We start from the raw sequence: 18,389 nt of genomic DNA, 5'->3' as shown, positions 1-18,389 counted from the left end.
TAAAAATGAACCCCGATGGTTTGCATGAGGTATCGTTCAAATTAACGATCAACGCTCCGTCATCGTAATCATCGTCATCATCGAAACTTCAAAAGGGCCCATTCACAAATTTCATAACGCTAAAGGGGGTGGGTGGGTGTCCTCGCGGTGTTACGGCTCGTACAAAATTTGTAAAATATTCATACAAAAAGCGTTACGAGGGGGTGGGTGGGTGTCGAAAATGGCAATTTTTGGCGTTATGAAATTTGTGAATAAACCCAAAGCAGTTTTTCTGTTTAAAACTGAAAATTATTCGATGAAAATGTGTTCACTGTGTTTCGGTTGGAGAATAGAATACAGTAAACACATTTTCCTGTAAACATTCTTGATTTTGAACGAAAAAACTGCTTTTGAAAATTCCGAAATGAATGACGGATCCTGCCCCCTTAACGGGGGTGTACTATTGTGGATAAAGCTAGGTATGCTGTTCCGCTCAAGAAAAGTAAAAATTTCTGCCCAAGAAATGGTCAAGAAATTTCCTACAGTGAGCTCCATTTGAATTGACATTTCTTTTCAACTGCGTACTGCGATCAAAGAAAAATGCTTTTCTTGAGCATTTCTTGGAAGAAATTTCCCATGCATCTAGATAGGCGATTACTTTTCTGTTGAAGTGCATACTTCGCTTAAGGGCACATTCATTTATTACATAACGCTGCAAATGACCATTTTTGACACCCACCAACCCACCCCTTTGTAACGCTTTTTGTATGAACATTCTACAAATTTTGTATGAGCCGTAACATCATGAGAACACCCACCCACCCCCTTCAGCGTTATGAAATGTGTGAATAAGCCCTAATCGCAAAGGATCTCTCGGCGCATAAAAAAGTTCAGCTCTGTATTTTCAGCTAGAGGACAGTCAGCCCCGCACACCATGACCGGGCGAAATTGCTTGCGTCAAAAATGCATGCCATCATCAGAGCAAATCGTACTGGCTCTGGCAGCACTGATGAAGCGATTTTTTCATGACCCTCGTCGATCGCACCTTTGTACATGTACATTGTACATATTCCCTGCCATTGAGTCGTGTAGAAGCGGAATTTCGTGTGCTAAAAGAGTGATTATTCTCCAAATGGCATCGTGAAAAGTGGATAAAAGTGCCTCGCATGTGCTAGTAAAGTCATGGTAGTCGATTGGAAAGCGTTTTCCAACGAATATTGGTGCGAATCTTGATCGCTTTCGGGTGAAATTATGCGTGGAAGCAAAGTGGAAAAGTGCCTCGAAGTTTTTCCTTGTGCCCCCCTTCGTCTTACGAATATCTGAAGAAGAGAAGAAAGAAAAAAAAGTGGAGTGTTTCACACAACGCTCACCCGTCATTGAAAGGTAGTGTTGTCTCTCACGCCACTCTCCGAATCGTCATCGTCATCATCATTGCATCAGTATCGGATCGGAACAAACACTGTTTGGGAATAACAACAAGAGTCGCAGTAGTGCCAGTGGAAAAGTGAACCAACTTTACTGAAGCCTACAGAGCAGCAGCAGCTTGGAGGAGCTTAGAGCTAGACTGCAATAAGCAGTGAAGCACCGGCGGACGGAATCGACGACGGAAGGTGTGTTTCGAGATCGGGACGGGTAAGTTGTGGCATTTTTTTGTTTCTTCTCTTTATTTTCCTCTTGTGTATCGAAATGGATGCCAGGTGTTCTTGGACAATATTTTTACACTGCTTAGTTTTTCGGGAGGGCAACGATTTATGGTCATAAAGATGCTTCGAGGTAGCCCCCGTTTTCTTGAACTGCATTTGGGGTGGATTTTGCACGACATATGGCTAAAACAAACTGTAAAATAATTAGGTATTGTGGTATCGTCGTATCTGGTGTAATAGCATTTAAACAATGTAGAATAAATAAGTAATACTTCTTATTATACAGAGTTTTACCCTAGGTTATTTGCCTCTGAATGCATGTAATTATTTAAACAATATTCCTAACTCGTAACAATTTTTGGTACTAATGTAAATTTCTACATGTAAATTTCAAAATCACCTTCCTTGACCCTGTAAAAAGTTTAAAACTAATAGGTGATCGTCAAAAATAAACATACAAATACTAATTTGATCTTTTGTTTCAATTTAACGAAATCGTAACGAAAGTTTTTGGTAGTGAATCAATAGTGATTTGCTATAGCGATTTTATCGATAGTTACACTAGGTTACACTGTTAAACCGAAAAGTATAATATATGAGTACTCTAATGGGCTTATAACATTATTCCAATAACAAGTTTACAATGTTTAACTTAATTGGTTTACGTTGAATTCGTCGAAAAGTGATGGAGCTCTACAGACACCATGGGCGTTAAGGCTCAAGAATCCATCATTCAATCATCACCAATCATCAAAAATTGAAAACCAGTTTTTTCGTTTAAATTTCAATCAATTCTAATGAAAATCTATCATCGTATTTTAGATAGCAAGTGCAATGCAATGATAGATTTTTTTGAGCATTGTTTCAGTTTCGAGCAAAAAAATGGTTTTGAAAATTTGTAAAACGATGATGGTTATTTTCCTCTTGCTATCAGTACACACTTTGCCTTAGGTCTCATTCATTTCTCGCGTAACAGTTCTAAAGGGCCAATGATCAAATTGTAAACAAATCGGGTTTTGATACCATTCGATAGCATCTCCCAACACCCACAAACTATGCAAACATTGTCAACATAATCATAAAACTTACCGTTATAAACTCGGTTTTCAAAACGGCCAATAACCGCTTTTTTCCAAATCATTCATTGGCCCCCACTCGAAAAGGCCAATGATTGGTTCTCGCTCCATCAAGAGGGCCTACAATCGGAAAATTTCGCAAACTGTCATTGGCCTTAGCATGGTGAGAGGCCAATGACTCTCTCTTGCTCATTCATTGACAACCGAAAAGGCCTAGCCTTGGGCCAAGCACGCTAATAAAATTCTATTTTGGCCAATAAAAAAGGCCCATGCCTTGATGAAAATCGAAAATGGGCCAAGCATTTAAACTTATCATTTTTTCCAAATTTTTGTCAGTTTTCAGAATAAAATCAATTATTAGCGTGTAGTAATAGTAATTCGTCACTCAACTAGCAAGAAATCACATTGATTGTATTGAATACTGAAAAATAGGAATTGAAAATGTGGTGAATAATATTCAAATCGAATTTTCTCAGAGTCAACGATCTGAGGATTGGCCCTTTTGAATTGTTACGCGAGATTTATTTCATAACACTTAAATTGACCATTTCGGACACCCACCCACATTTTTGTATGAATATTTTTCAGCTCTTTTTTTTTTTTTTTTTTTTTTTTTTTTTTTTTTTTTTTTTTTTTTTTTTTCTGGCCACGATCACAGGGGTTGACGGTGCCAAAGTAGAAGGTGCACCATAATAATACCCGTCTGTGAAACATATCACCTTCCCAATACTTTGGCACACCTCTAACGGTTCATGATTTTCATGAAACGGCTGCATTCAGGCAGAGGATCTGTTAATATGTTTCGCCATATTATCAGGTTCTCTTCGAACGGAGGGACCGCCAGGGCTCATTAGTTGCTTATAAACCAGTGCTGGTTGTTGATGTTTTAGTTCGTTTACACGAGCTGTAGCATCCTTTGTACTAATCAGTAATGGTGGTTAAGTTTCGAAGCCAACGTGTGATCAATCGTTTTATAATGCAACATAAGAATGGGTGTTTGGTGGAACTGTGCGTTACACTCGTCGTTATTAAATTTAGTGATTGTGAGGGTGCTAATAGTTACTTTATAATGAAATCTATGGTGATGAAAATTTGAAAATGAAATTAGAAGTGATTCTGATAGTTTTGTTAAAAAATAATAATGATGATGTGAACCCTACTAATTTAATAATGACCATAATACATTGTGCAATCATTTCTCTGAATATAAACTTTATTGCCTAGTTCTTCAAATTTGCATGATAAAAGTGTTAATAATAACAGCGAGTGCAGAAGAATGGATCGAAGTGATTTTTTTACTGTAACTTTCTTGATCATAGTGCTAAATCGTAGTTGGAATAGTAATGACTCTACAGCAACAAAAATAATGAAAAATTTAAATAGAATATCTTTTAATTACTTAGTAATGCTAACAGATGGTAAATGGTAATAACAATGAATTTATATGAAAATGGTGTTATGTGAAAAGTGATATAATGGAAAGTATACCTGAAGTGTAGTACGAAAGTTGATGAGTGATAATCGATGATATACGTGCAAGTGTCGAAAATGAAAGTGACGATAGTGAGTGATGAAATGAAATGGGGAATGAGGACCTTTTAATAAAACTATTTCGTTCTTCACTTTAACCACTCTAGTAGCAGTTCAGGCCTTATCATAGTTTGATAGTAGTCTGAACTATTAGACTGCAAAACTACGGCAAGGGCTGATTGCTGCTAGCGTACACAGTGACCATTTGAGCAACATTGCTTAGGAACGTCTGTGTGATGAACGCAATAGAGGCTTATAAAAGCAAATGCTGGGAAGGAGCTTAGGGCAGATTAAGAGTGCCAGTAAGGGGTAGTAGCTATCGACAAAAAAAAAAATATATATTTTTCAGTTTTTGTATGGGCCGTAACATCGTTAGGACACCCACCCACCCCCTTCAGCGTTATGAAATTTGTGAATGGGCCCTTAGTGTGCATATATTTGGCTATTTGACGTTTCAGACGTTCGGCCAATGTTTGCCAAAGATCAGTACCTACAAGATGATCAAACATCCGACAAACTCTTATTTATCCATGCTTGCCACTCGAGAAACTGGAAACTTGACCAAACAAAATTAGTTTTTTCATACTTTTGCAATATATATTTTGCTTTATCTGCAAGTATTTATCTCTAGAAAAAGATTAACTTATAAACTGTTTCGGGTAGTTTTTAACTCTCCACAATTTGTCCACAAAAGCTTTTAGGAATTCATCTACCAACTACAAAAGGGATTTCTCTTGAATTATTCCAAAGCTTTTAACCACAGATCTTCTTATTCTTGGAGGTGTTTCTCAGCTCAACTGAAAGCTTTTTTTTAAGTTGCTATTTCGCATTCTTATATCGTGTGGTAGTTAAAATTCTCAAATCCTCATCCGTATCTTGACTGCAATGCTGAAACATGGTGTCTAATATATGGAAAACCTGGAATTATCATGTAATTTTATTCAGATGTCAGAAATTATTTTGAAGTTGTAATTTAAGGTAGGATGTGTTCACGACAAAGGATTTTCGTCAAAACCCCCCAGAGTTAACCATTTAGTGATATAAAACTCTATGCAATCGAAAAAATTCGTCTGCGCCGCTATCAAAATGCAAAATTGATCAGGATTCACATAACTTTATGCACGTATTTTTCAAAATAATGAAAATTATTCGATTTCAATAAATTGATTTGGAAAAGTAATCTGGAATGAAACAATTTTCAATTTAAAATTCGAAACAACTATCAATAATTTAGTAAATACAATAAATACCAAATTTCAATGTTGCACAGGTCAGTCTCGATTATACAGGTATTTGATTAACCGGGGGCTCGGTTATCCGAAAAAAAAATGATCGATCATACTGGGATTCAAAAATCTTGTGGATTATTTGGTTTAATTTGAATGGGCTTAAGGCTCAAGAATCCATCATTCAATCATCAGCAATCATCAAAAATGAAAAACCAGCTTTTTCGTTCAAATTTAAAGAAATCCTCAGAAATCCTTTCCTTATAAGCAAATGCTTATTTCAAGATAAAAAAAATCCAACACGTATCAGTTATCCTCGGCTAGCATGGGCATAGCCATGTTTTATATAAATATGATGTGCGGTATCCAGTGATGGTGATAAAAATCATGTCAAATGTCAGAACGAAATAGAAAATTGGGTCGAAATCAAGGCTAGTAAAAAGGTATCTGGGCAAAATAAACACTTTCGTGGAATTTATCGAAAATTGATATTTGAAAGGACTCCTCCTAAATCACACTCTCTGGGCTTGACACTATGCTCAATAATTAGATTCTTCCCTTTCTTCCACCGCCTTGCTTACCCGATTTTGTCAGCCCCTCGATGAATTTTAGGGTGACAAAATGGGGAACCTGACAAAATCGGGACATATTTTTTGTTTCTGTTTTCAAATTTTGACCTACAGAGACTTTTGAGGAGGCAAGGGACATGGTCGTAGCCAGGTTTTTGCTTCTTCTATTTGAACTGGAGATTTCTATATAAATTTCCCTAAAATTATTTGAATTTCATCCAGAAGTGTTATGAAGAATTTTATAGAATTATTTCAGAAGTTTTATAGGCATTTCATCAAGAATTCGACCTGGAATTGTAAAAAAATCTTACATTTCATACTGTAAGACCAAAAAGTAATATTTTCAGAAACTTTAGTTTCCGTATGTTTGGTGTTCTTAGAGGTATCCATAAATAACATTCGATAAAGTCATCGGTAAATATTTGAAATTATTCTTATCCCTATGGGATGCTTAAATGCTTGAAAAAGATCTTAGTGAAATCCCTGGTCGAATAATTGAAATATCTCGTGAGATGATTTCTGTAAGAGTCCTTCAATAATTTTAGCAATTTTGCAAAAAAAAACTCAGAAGGGAAATAAGAGGAATTTTTGAAGGAATCTCTTAAACAGTTTTGAGAGGAATTTAGAATTTTTTTTTTTATGAGTGCTAAGCTAAACTGCATTAAGAATACTCTTAGAAAGTTTCAACAAAATGTAATTTTGAAGGGATACTTTCAAGAGCTTATGGAGTTATTCATGGAAGAATCCCAATAAAACATTAGGAGCAAATTTTAAATGAATATTTCGATGTATTACTGAAGAAAAACCCCGAAAGAATGTAACAAAAAGTAATTAAAGTCATTCCTTAAAAATTAAAATTAATTCATAGGAATTCCGGGTGTAGTTTCTGGACGAGTTTAAGAGGCAACGCTTGAAGAAATTTAATCTTGAACGAATAAACAATCTCTTTCATGTACCCAGTATGTTTCTGGAACAATTTATAAACCTATTACATGAATATTCTTGGAAAAAATTTCATCAGGGTTCCATAGAATAATTGTTGGAGTAGTATTGAGAAAAAATTCTTGGAGGAATTCATGAATGAACCTACACATCTATTTTTTTTGTGAACACGGCTGTTTTTCAGTTTTTTCAATTTAAACCAATAATTGTCAGGTTACTAAACAACGAAGCACGATTTATTGATACTCGAGATCTTATGAAATTCGTTTGTCCACTGTTGATAAAACCTTAGACCAATTTCCGGCAAGATGTTTTTAAAAAGCCTGATTGTTTAATAGACTCTAAGAGTTTGTATGTACCTCGGATTTTTTTTCGCTAGAGTTCTGTAATTGGGTTATATTTTCATAATCGGAAAGTTTTAAAATATTCCATCGGTGAAATTTTTATTAAAATATATAGCAAATGGCTTCCGTGACTACCATTGACACGATTCAATCAAGCTAAGATATTTTAAATAAATTTACTCTGTTGCAGGTCATACCTATTTGATTGTAATTATAGCGATCGAAATCAGTACTAAACGTGATGTTTATTTTAAAATATTGTCACAAACTCTAATACAGTAATACCTCGATATAACGAAACTTGATTTTTGTTTTCGTTACGTTATATCGTAGTTACGTTATATCAAAGCAAAGTATTTTTTGTTTCTTAATTTTGTTCAACGGGTATTTGTTGATGAGTAAATAAATCTAAAATTTATGTTATTCACATAGCACGCATTTTCAGACTTTCCTACATGTTTTCTCAATGTTTTCCCTTGTTTTATTTCTTTTATTTTATTGTTTATATTTCAAAGCTAAGTAGAGATTAAAATCCAGGGAGTTTTAGAGGAATCTTTGAAGACTCGGAAAAACTCTAAAGCGTTTTTTTTTCAGGAATCTAAAAAAAGTGAATGTTCAGCAGTTCATGAACATTTCTAAAGCATTCTGGTCAATTTCGACCAAATGTATTGATGGATTCTCTGGATTAATGCTGCGAGAATCCTGGAAACAATAATGAAGGTGACAACAACGGAAATTCAAGTATTTTATTTTGCGGAATTCATAGTTAAAAACTTAACACATACTCATTTGAAGTTTCCTGGAGGATACATTTTGTAAGAATTCTTTAAAAATGTATGAAAAAATCATAAGACAATTCAATCAAAATACAATAAATATTCTCGATAGATTTCCAATGGAAAAGTTCCTGAAATAGCTGATAGCAGTATTTCGAGAGCATTCTATGGGATATTCGGGGAACTTTATCAGTTTTTGTAGAAATCCTAGAATACATTTTGGTTATAAAAAATAATCTGTATTCGTCCAGAGAAAAAAAATCTTGAAGAAATTCAAGTAGTACGTGGCTCTTGAATAAACCCTTGGAGAAACTTCTGCAGAAGTTTATAATGAAATTGCTATAGATATTCCGAGAGGATTGTTTTTCTTGTTTTTGAATAAATATTTGCACGATTTTTTGGAATAATTCCTAGAGCATTTCACAAATAATTATTAGAGTGCTCCTAAAAAGGGTCGCTGGAAAAATCATGAAAAATAGCTGATATAATTTACGAAGGAGTCTCTACACAAATCCCTACATGAACTCAGGAAACAATTTAAAGGTGTCGTAGGCATAATCAATTGAAGAATGCATAGTCAAATTCTTTTAGAATCCTGGACAAATTACTTGTTGAAGTTCTTTATCAAAGGCATAGCAGAATTCAGAGATTGAGAAACTGTTGGAGAAATTCAAAATCCTTGAGGTCAAAAATCCAGAAAAAAACATTTGCTAAACATTTTCTGGGCTTAATTTTTTTACAAAAAAAAACCTTACCGCATAAACTTTTTTTTAATTTTTAACATTTTTGCACTTTTTTTTTCTTCTATAAGAATCTGTGTCGGTTTTTATTATTATTCTTATTATTATTATTTTTCTTTATTAGAGAGACTTTCAGCCCATCCCCGTGATAGTCACTAAAATTTCAGTGACGACTTCCTTCGGAAGGGAAGTAAATCCGTTAGTCCCGAGATGAACTAGCCCAGGGCTAAAAATCTCGTTAATAAAGATAGAAAAAAAACGACTTTCAGCCCGAGGCTGGTTCGTCTCTATGGAATTTTGTGATACATAATTAAAAAATCATTTTGTTGAATTCTCGCGGAACATTACTAAAGGACCTATCTAACATTGAGAGGCTCTCTTTGTTTACTTTCTCTTTCATTAATAACTGAGTCACATTAATCTCTTCTGTTGCGTTTTTTGTATGAAACGCTAGTCAAGGAAATTGAGTTTCGATCTATGATGAAAAACTTTCCAAAATTTTTAGTGTTCCACTGTTATAATCGAAAGAGAACGAGAGAGGAGAGAATCTCTCATTTGTACATAGGTCCTTTAGTAATATTCCGCGAGAATTGTTTTTCAATTTGTTTTTGCTCTGTGCATAGTTTTGATCATTGGTCATCTGGATCCGGATATATTCCAAAATTCCTTGGAGGATCGACGCGTAGTCATAACCGGTGGTAGGTCATTTGGCATAAAGTCGTTTGGCATAACGGTCGTTTGGCATAATGAGTCTGAACCAAGAATATTTTGAGATGTCCGTTTTTACGTTTGTTTCTATTGAATATATCTGATGACATCAGGCTTGTTTTGGAGTCAATTGACATAAAATGACACTTTGTTCAATAATCATATGCTCTTGAATAAACTAAAGCATATTAGGAAAGTTATTGCCAATAGTATTTTATTATTTATCCAGAAATCACCCTGCTTTCAAATATTAATTCTTCTTTTGACTTTCGCTGTTGGAATAAATTTATGCACTGAAGATTTTGATATATTTAGCACAAATTTACCCTTCTTTCAAACGTTATATTTTTTTTCTAAATATGATATAATCATAATTATAGGTATAGAAACTGTTGATTCAAAATTTAAATAACTTTCACCTTCTTTTATACATAGGTTGTTCTTTGGAGCTGTATTCCTAACTGACAAAAGAGCGGCATTCAATAACATTGATCTGCTCAAGTTATCAGCGAAAAGAGGCATCGATTACTGCAGTTACTTCGATGGGTTGTCCTACTTTTCATCGAATGTCGGTTCCCCGAATGTCGTTTCCCCGAACGCCAGTTCCTCGAATGCCAGTCCCCGAATATCCCATTTTCTCAATTAGCCCATTTCATCGAAAAGTTTTTAGCACTCATAACTGTCGTAACTTTATACATGTCAGGGTGGTGAACGAACTGGCCATCTAATATGCATCCTTCTTTATTTAATTGGCGGTTCTTTCGAGTTTCACCGTCCTTAGCTTTTTTGCCAACATCACAACAAGCTCAAAGATATACTCTATGTTCTGGGATGTAGAAAAAAATATTATTCCAAAAAGATCTTCCACCAGACCCGTCACGAGTTTTATTTAGTAGGGCTCTCAAATGTCACAACAATTTTTAACATTGATAGCATGGAAAATTTCTGAACGAACATCACGCTTGTTTAGAACCTACCAAAAATTATTGCGATGGGCTCGGTGGTGTTGATCTCGGTAAAAGCTTCAAAAATGCCGATATTCATTCTAAGTCAATCATTATGCCAAACGGCTTTATGCCAAACGGGGTATAATCGTCATAACCACTTCAATATCTCAGACTACAGTTTTTTTTTTCTCGTGTTCGGTTATACAGATTTCAAAACAATACTTTAGTGGAAGGCTGTTGTGAAAAAATAAGTAACGTTGTGCATCCGTGTTTTGAGATATGACCATTTACACTCCCGTGCATGAGTTTGAGTTCACCCCGTAAAAACATACAAAAGTGTTGTGTCCATATCTCTGTAATTACACGTTCAATTGAAGCTCTCTAAGCCGCATTCGAAAGACAAAGAGTTAGTCTTGCTTCGTATGTATTTTTCCAAAAACATTTTTTGAGTTTTGTATACAAAATTTTTACTTAAAGTTGTGACATTTTTCAAAAACCACCCTGGAAAAACATAGCTAATTTCCTCAGCATTGGATCGACCAAAATTTCAAAACAAGGTGTCATTAGAATCGTAATTGTATATTCTTTGAAGAGCACTCAGGATTTTTTTGCGGAAGAATCTGAAAACTATTCAAAATAATTAAAAAAGTCTTTTAAGTCATCGTGCAAAATTTTTGGTGCACCTGAACTCACTCAAAACATGAAAAATGTGTGAAATCTCAAATCAATCATGTATGTGCCATTATTTGCATTTGCACACTATACATACACGATCAAAAACGATCTACTGATGGAACATACACTTTGTAGTTGCTACTCCGTGATCAATCAGGATAGTGATATTGCACAGAGAACCACTCAGATGAAGCTTGGGTTTTAGCTTTTTCTCCATCTTCAATGTACGTACAATCACACTACCCTTGATATTTCTCGATTGATAACGGCGCCGGCCACGTCCTTATGTCTATCGGGAAGAGGAAGGAATGTTAAGTAGTTAGCCGTTGTCACTATGAAACCGGAGAATCTCCTGCATTTTCCACAGCTACCTTGGAAGTTGGAGTGTTTTGTTCGTGATGGATGAAGTATTCGACCATATGGATACCACTGTGGTATATTTCAATTCTAGCGATAGCTAGAACTGATGATGTTTGCGCCATAATGACGCAGAGAGATAGAGGAAGACAGCTATTAGGAAGAGTGTTACAGATATGTGAAAGGGACGGGCCTGGGATTGAACCCACGACCTTCTGCTTGCAAAGCAGAAGCGATAGCCATTAGACCACCAACCCCGTCACACTTTTGCACTATACATACATCATACTAAGGAGTGAACCCAAATTTTTGCACGATGACATGAATGACTGTTTAATTGATTTTGAATAGTTTTCAGATTTTGAATGCTCTTCAAAGAATATAAGATTACGATTCCAATGACACCTTGTTTTGAAATTTTGGTCGATCCAATGCTGAGGAAATTAACTATGTTTTTTCAGTGTGTTTTTTTTTTAATGTGACAACCTTAAGTAAAAATGTAGTATACAAAACTCAGAAAATGTTTTTGGAAAAATACATACGAAATAAGACTAACTCTTTTTGACGTAAAGAAGGGTGTACCATTTAAACGTGCAGAATAGTGATGAATACTTTTTTTTTTATTTTGTCGATTTTACATAGTATAGCAAATCAGTTCGGAGATGTTATAACATGATACTACGAATGACTTTCTTGTACAAGAAATCGACTTTGGAAATTTGTATGAAGGTTCAAATAAATATTTTAAACTAGATTTTTTTTTTTAATTTTAAATAGGTATATAGTGTTCTGGGGAGGGAAATGAAATTCTGGGGATTGTTATAGAATCATAAAATAAGTATATCTACATCATGGTTGTGTAAAACAAAAATATTATCTATATATATTGATTCTTGTAATTACCAAAAATGCGTGGAGTTAGGTCAGTGCTGTGGTCTTGAAATATACATAGAAATTCCCATAGTTGTGTTTGCAGTTCGCAGTTGCCATTCCATTCAAATTTTCGATCCCTTTTGTAGAATGGAAAAAGTAAAATAAATTCTTTGGATTTGGATTTAGGTCTCGAGAAGTGTTTTATCATCGTATTCCAATGCACGAGTATGGTCATCGCTGCCAATGTACGTGCCTACCCCCGATTCTCATGGCCTCTCGTGCTGTTCCAAACTATGCTTTCCCATGCTCGATGCACCTTTTTTTGGGCGGTGACCGTGCACTGTTCTCTACGTGTACATAACGCAGAGGCAAGACAAACCATCATCTCACAGGTGGTATGAAACGGTCAGCCAAAGCCACTGACTGCTGCGCGCTGTTGTCGACACACAGAGAGCCACCATGGCAAACCGAACCGAAGCTGTGCCACCGTCGCACAGTGGTACCCTTAATAGCCCAAAAAACCGAAGTAAAACAGTTTATAAAAGTACACAAATTAGGAATATTGTCGCTTTTTATCTCGTATAATCTTTTAAATAACACTGAGTTTGCATTATTTTAAGAAATTTCAAGTTAAATTGTTTAAATTGTTATCAATGAAAACAATCTCAAGAGTTTTGACAGTCGAAACATATAATTTTTGAATCGTTTAAATGTCTTAGGACCGCTCCGTAGAACAAAAGAAACCACTGTGTGCCGCCGCCTAGCTCTTCGGCCCCTAATACGGAACGGACACGTAGCAAGGCGGTGGGTGCGGTAGGTATGCGCTGCGGGGGAGGCAAACGGCGAATGAAGCGAAAGAATATCGGAATCTCTTTCACGCTTATTTTTGTGGATAAATTAAAGAAGCCTTTCCTCGACTTCGGGGTCTGGTTCATGTTCCGACTCCTGGCCTTTTCCACAACGATGTGGCAGCCGGGAACCGAACGCAGAGGAGCAGAGGCCTTCCTCCCCGGATCAGCAAACGGTTCCGAGGTCGGTTGGCAAGTTGGCTGTTTGATGAATGGCTGTAAAAAAAGATGATGAGTACCGCTTATTTTCCTTCATCATGCGCGCCGATGCACATCATCGTGTGACAGAGGATGGTAATGACTGCGACCAAATCGAACTTTTGATGGGCTCTCTACGGCTGAGTGAGAAAATGTCTCGCGGAGCCCGTTTTTTTACTTCATTTCGACGAATAGGTACTGTTACCATTGATGTTTGTAGTGTGGCGTCAAGTTAATGTGGTTTCGGTTGTACCTGATCAGTTGTACTGAGGTAGCACGTAGCAGGTTGTGTTTAAATAAATAAACCCTTAATGAAATTTGAGGCTAGACAATATTTCTGCGGAATGTCCGGAAAACAAAGGAGTCACAGGATATGTAATTAGTTCAAAATGTTAAATATAATGTAATGTATTCAAGTTTTCCTAGATTTATAAGCAGTTATTAACTGAGAGCTTTCTTTGCCAAAGTTGCTATTTTAGCATTCGTATATCGTGTGGCAGGTACGAAGATACTTCATGCCCAGAGAAATCAAAAAGAAAAGATCCTTGACCGACCGGAAATTGAACCCAGACACTTTCAGCATGGCTATGCTTTGTAGCCGCGAACTTTAACCACTCGGCTAAGGAAGGCCCCAATCCATAGATGTATCCACGGTTAAACTCCTGGTAGTATCCCTGGGTAAATTCTTGCAGGAGCTATTGGAAGGATTCCTTAGAAAACAGCTAGAGGAATTCCTGAAGAAATCCCTGAAACATCAAATATGTTTATTAGCTACACTTTATTTTTCCAACGGCTTTTCTCATAATAAAGACTACATAGACGAAAAGTATTTTTCATTAAAATATACGGTCGATTCTCAACCTTCTCATCATTGGAAATATTATTAGACGAAATCATGTAGAGAGTTTTTTAGAGCAATCCTTGGAGAAATTCTTGAAGTACAAGCTGGCGAAATCTCTGTAGGAATCCCTGGAGAAGTTTCTGCAGAAACTTCTGTAGGAATATTTGAAGGATTATCTAATTAATTGCTGAAAGACTACTGCAATCCATCTCTACGTGGAGAACCCTTGGAGGTATCCCAGGATAAATTACTCGAGAAATCCCTGGAATAAATCTTGGGGGAATCTATGAAGTAAATTCTGAAGAAATTCCGGGAGAAGTCTCTGGAGGAGTCCATGATTTTTTTTTTTTTCTAAAATAAATGTAGGTATGTAAAGATTTTACTACAGGATTTTTTTTTGTAGATTTGCTTATTGTAATCCTATTTAGAAATTCTTAGGATAATTCTGATGAAAGCCTGCAGAAATACATGGGTGAATTTCATGACTAACGCTTGGAGGAATCCCTGGATGATTGTTTGGGAGCCAGAACGAATTCCTCGAGGATTATCTGGAGAAATCCTCAGAGTAAGTCATGTAGCGATTATCTTGGTGTTAACTCTGGGAGAATTCCTGGGGGAAATTCTTGGGGAATCCCTTGAGAAATATGTGAGTTGTAGAATACATGAAGGAATTTCTGGTAGAATCCCCGGATTCCTGGATGAATCTCGAGAGGATTGCTTGAGAATATGTTTGTATGTATCCGTGAAGGAATCCTCGTAGGAAATTCTGGAGATATCACTAGATACATGTTTTGAGCAATCCTCGAAGAGATTGTCCTAGCGTAACTCCTAGAGAAATTCCTGCAGAAACAGGGTGTCTACTACATGGAAAAACCTGGAAAATCTGGAATTATCAGGGAATTTTATTCAACCTGGAAAAAAACTGGAATTCTCAGGGAATTTCGATCACAACTAGGGAAATTATGTTAAGGCAGTAATTCATGAGAGAATATTTTCACGTCTAAGTATTTTTGCGTCATAACCCAGAGCCAGAATTTAATTGCCAGAAAACTCTTCATTCGAAAAAAAATTCGGCTGCGACGCTCTCAAAATACTATATTAGCTGTTCAGTGAGGATCCATTCGAGTATGAAATTTCATCAGCTTATCAAAACATGATTTAAATTTATTCAGTAAAGGATTAACATATCTGAGGCTAGTAGCAGGTTTCTTTTTAGATACAATTTTTATGCAAGTCTCTAAAAAGTTTCTATTTTTGATAAATGGTGCCTGAAGTCTCTATTTTGACCAAAATAGTCTCAAAGTCTCTTTTTTCCATAACTTGCTTGCAAATAACTGAGATGCAAAATTTCTTCTCGTATTTCTCGAGAACAGCTTCAGGAAATATCCTTGTGGTTTCTCCAGATATTTTATCGAGAATTCTTCAAGAAATTCCATCAGCATTTTTTTTTTATAGGATGCTTACAGGAGTTCCTCCATAATTTGCTTCAGGAAATCCTTGAACATTTCAACGTTCCTACCTCTAGTAATTTTCTCAGGGAGTACTTTGAACAAAGATTATCCTGGGACTTCCTCCAGATATTTTTCACTAGTTATTCAAATTTTTCCCAAGAAAACCCGACAAGAATTTCAACGTCATTTCATCTATGGTTATTCCAAAGAATAGATCCAAAAGCTCCTCGAGTGAATATAATAAGAAAATTTCAAATAATTCCCTCAATTCGACCTGTGGTTCATTATTAAGTTTCTTTAGATTTTTTTCCTAGGATTTACTCCAGCATTTCTTGCTTGTATCCAAGGATTACTGGAGTTCATCCAAACATGTTTCAATGAAATCCTTAAAAAATCCCCATGGAATATTGAAAAGTTCATTTAAGGGTTCCGCACAATTTAATACCACAACGATTTTTTTCTATGAAATCCTTCGATTGTAGGAATGATTATTCCTACACAATTTTCCAATAATTTCGTCCTGTGTTCCAGGAGATCCTTTGCAATATCCTGCGAGATATTTTGATTTTTCCATTTTTTATTATCTTAGCAATAATCTTGGAATCTTCTAAAAGTTCTTCAAGAGTAAGTCTTCCTGAAAATCCTCTTTCATCAATGGTGACCTAAGAAATGACATAAGTAACTGTAACAAAATATACCCGTAAGTTTGCCTTAGGAATGCGTCACGAATTTTCTCAACAATTTGTTATCTTTCTTCGAAATTCCATTAAAATTTGCTTGGATAAAACACATGAAAGAATGCTTAAGAAAAAAGTTTTGAAAACTTGCTTGAAAAAACTATTATAATTAATAGAGGAATTTCCGAAGAAATCCTAGGAGCAATCTCTGAAGTAATTCCTGAAGGTATCCTCAGAGAAATTTGTAGTCAAAATCTTATAAAAATTCTTTTCGGTCTCTTTTTGGTTACTTTTTAGTCTCTTTTTTTCTGGGAAGAGATTTCTGAATTTCATATTTTCAAGAAACTTATTTACCATGCACAATTTTTAAAATTATCGGAAAATATTTAGTTTCAGAAAAAAAACGATTTTCGAGAAGTAAACTGGAATTTAAACAACTTCAAATTCGAACAGTCATGATTAATTCAGAACTTAATCGAATGAAATGCAAAAATTTATTATTTATTTATATTCCCACAGTTCTCGCATAACTTATGATCTAGCCCTAAAAGCCATTGGTAACCATGTGTGTAGCTCGTTGTTTTCTAAGAATTTGGATGGAGTTTCACGTTATGTAACAACGATATGGTGAAGAAAGGATCATTCCATACCTGCCAGTAGTGTTGGTTTGGATGCTTAATAATTTGCTCAGAAACAACGAGCTACACATGTGGTCACCAATGCGGCTTCTAGGGCGTTATCCCAGATCATGCGAGACGGCGAGAGTTAAATGTTATACGGTCGAACGTGATTACCCAGGGGCTTAATAATCCGTGTTTCTATTAAAAAAAAACATGGATCTGGGATCCAAAAGTTTTACGAATTATTTGTGTTAATTTAGATGGGTATATATTGGAGTGATTTAAAAAATCGTTTTGGTTCCACACCGCTCATTCGATTCAAGATCGAATTCTGGAATTCTGAGTGTCCTCCCAAAATTTGAGCTCATTCGGATGAAAACTGAGACTGCACAAGCCATTCAAACTTTATATGGGAATTACTATGGATAAAGCAAGCAATTCATTCAATCGGTCATAGTGTTTGCCCATGTGCTCTCAGTAATTAGAGCTACGTTGATACTGTGAGATACAATAATCAGCTGCAATTTTGTCGAAGATCGTTTTTAAATCGGACTACTGAGTAATTAGTTATTGATTTGTGTATGAGTTGTATAACTTTGGTTATAATAATTGGGCTGTACTGCAGGCACAATTGGATATATGCAGTAAAACATAGAAGCCATGATTTGTGCATGCTATCTTTCGCGCCAGATGCAGCAATGTTGCCTGTTCATAAGTTGAATAAGCACTGTTGAAGAATTTGTGACTGGATATAAATCAATAACTAATAACTGAGAGTGCTTCGTGAAGCCCAAGCAGGACAGTTCGGTTTTGCGTCGTCCGATTGATTTTGGTGACGGATTCGCGCGTTTTTGTTGCTGGAGAATTTTTTTCCCCGTTTTGGAGCGTCTTGCTGGGTAGTGCTTTGTGAAGCCCAAGCAGGACAGTTCGGTTTTGCGTCGTCCGATTGATTTTGGTGACGGATTCGCGCGTTTTTGTTGCCGGAGAATTTTTTTTTTTTCCCCGTTTTGGAGCGTCTTGCTGGGTAGTGCTTCGTGAAGCCCATGCAGGACAGTTCGGTTTTGCGTCGTCCGATTGATTTTGGTGACGGATTCGCGCGTTTTTGTTGCCGGAGAATTTTTTTTCCCCCTGTTTTGGAGCGTCTTGCTGGGTAGTGCTTCGTGAAGCCCAAGCAGGACAGTTCGGTTTTGCGTCGTCCGATTGATTTTGCTGGCGGATTCGCGCGTTTTCGTTGCCGGAGAATTTTTTTTTTTTTTTTTTCCCTGTTTTGGAGCGTCTTGCTGGGTAGTGCTTCGTGAAGCCCAAGCAGGACAGTTCGGTTTTGCGTCGTCCGATTGATTTTGGTGACGGATTCGCGCGTTTTTGTTGC

General features: G+C 36.0%; 1 protein-coding gene across 1 annotated transcript in view; it reads left to right on the top strand.

Moving 5' to 3' along the window:
- The first annotated feature begins 943 nt into the window (after window positions 1-943).
- The window catches only part of LOC5574532 (protein spitz), a 59,735-nt gene continuing 42,289 nt past the window's right edge, over window positions 944-18,389 (top strand). The window contains exon 1 of the mRNA XM_021838789.1: window positions 944-1,611. The gene's annotated coding sequence lies outside the window, so the exon portion shown is untranslated. The remainder of the gene's footprint in view (window positions 1,612-18,389) is intronic.

Source organism: Aedes aegypti, chromosome 1, assembly GCF_002204515.2.
Source record: "Aedes aegypti strain LVP_AGWG chromosome 1, AaegL5.0 Primary Assembly, whole genome shotgun sequence".
NCBI lineage: Eukaryota > Metazoa > Arthropoda > Insecta > Diptera > Culicidae > Aedes > Aedes aegypti.
The sequence above is the reverse complement of the archived record's forward strand: the minus strand, read 5'-3'. Positions and strand labels throughout refer to the sequence as shown.